The sequence below is a fragment of the Nannochloropsis gaditana genome, assembly GCF_000240725.1.
Source record: "Nannochloropsis gaditana CCMP526 unplaced genomic scaffold scaffold089, whole genome shotgun sequence".
NCBI classification, from domain to species: Eukaryota; class Eustigmatophyceae; order Eustigmatales; family Monodopsidaceae; genus Microchloropsis; species Microchloropsis gaditana.
The window spans coordinates 18528-20445 of record NW_005803864.1 but is presented as its reverse complement, the minus strand read 5'-3'; positions in this window follow the sequence as shown (position 1 = coordinate 20445).

Genomic DNA, 1918 nt, shown 5'->3' with positions numbered 1-1918 from the left:
AAAAAGGGGGAGTGGGAAATGGGGGGCTCGACTGGGGTGTCAGCTGCTGGTGGGAGGGTAAAGAAATGGGAAGAAGCAGAGAAATTTGGGGGAGAAGTAAGGCGGAAGAGGCAAAGGAGTGGAGACCTCGCGTAACAGGGCGACCTGTAAATGTAGTGGAGGAAAAACCGATCGTATTTTTACAAAGAAATAAATACACAGAGGCTTAGCGCTGATGTGTCCTAACGAAGAAGGAGCGAGAGGAAGAGAGCGCGACATGTACAATACCTTCGGTATCGACTTCTTCGGACAAAATTAAAAGTCAATGGGTCATTCCTGATACGAGAATGTCGATGTGACTGACAAGAACCTCTGAAGCCAGAAGATGTTTAATCAAAACGTCCCTTGGCACGATTAGCACCACATAAGTTATTTGGTTTGCGACAGTCGTTGCCCACTTTTCCCAGAACAGACGAAGACAATGACAAAATTCCAACCCTAAGCCTGCACATTTCCAGAGGATAATTCCGTGTCATCTGTCGTGCGGTCTAATTGTTAGAAACTATGCTTTTATCGGTGCAGCCGAAGCCTGCCACAGATCAACTCCTTTCTTTTCTCGAAAAGGTGCAAAAAAAATCAGCTGACCTGCATAAGCTAGCTGAAATATCAATATTATATTGTGTTTATCGTACAGTGTGGTCATAGCACAATTAGCAGCCTTATAAATGGGCAGTACGCAATTCAAAACGCCGTTACTTTGCTCTCTTCAACTGGCAGAATGTCAACGGTAATTCTAACCTTCACACTTCCATAAAATAGTTCAAACAGTGCTCAAGCTTAGAATTAATCATGTTTCTCCATCCTCAACGTCTGCAAACCCCAGATTATTCAGCTATTTGCAGTTTGGGGTTTTTTCCAGGGCCAGGGGGTGGGGAGGTTAGTTGACTTGCGTTCCGATCTTTTAGAGCGAGCCGGGCGGCTGACTCACACGCCCTCGATAGACATTATCTCCATGCACTTTTCACCCCTTTCGTGAGATGTAGCGTGCACCGCTCCTTTCGTAACTATGTGTCTTGACAGGGTGCATGAGATACACCCGTGCAAGCGGGGACCCCATGAGCTGTGAATACGAAATGATAAGTCTTAGGCAGGGGCCGGTCACTCGCTTCCTCTCCCTTTCCTTTGTTCCACTCCGCGAGCGCCCACCATTTCAGTGCCTAACCACGGCTTCTATACCACACACACCGAATTTTAGGTCTTAGCATGTCACGGCTATGTGCAAAGCCGCTTTTCCTCCTTTTGCTTCTCCCATGCATTGCTTCCGCCTTCCTCCTTCCATTTCCTCGTGCCTCCATTCCTTCCCGTTCACCGTCCGTCCTGCTCTCCTCAGTGGAAGGAGCTGATTATCCCTCCGACACCGCCGACCCTGAACCCTCTCCGGAAGCGCGTGAAGGGAACGCCACGGTCTTCCCCTCCTTTACCGACGAGGGCAAGGTCCAGCTGCGGGAAAAATTTAAGTGCCAGATCTACAAGGCCGCTGCCCGGCTGAACCGCGGTCAGCTGGCGAATTTGGATCAACAGGTACGACTTCATGACCGAGTAGTCTTCAGCTATAGTTGAACTTTGCCTGCAGCCCTCATACCACCTTTGTTTCGACGATGCATTGGGGTTGCGGCATGTCGAAAATGAGGCCCCTGTGAGACTTCCTTGGTACAGGCAGTGTCCGATTTCTCATTTCTTTTACCTCCGGCCTCTGCCCTGCTTGCTTCCTTCCCCTCCACTCGCATCACACCTTCCCTCCTCTGCCACCTCTGTCCGCCCTATCGTACTCGTCAGAACGAAATGAGCAATTTGATCGCTCAGTTGGAGGCCATGGGGTCCGGGCGTCCGGCCGAGACCGAGGCGGTGGAAGGGGTGTGGGAGCTGGTGTACTCGGACG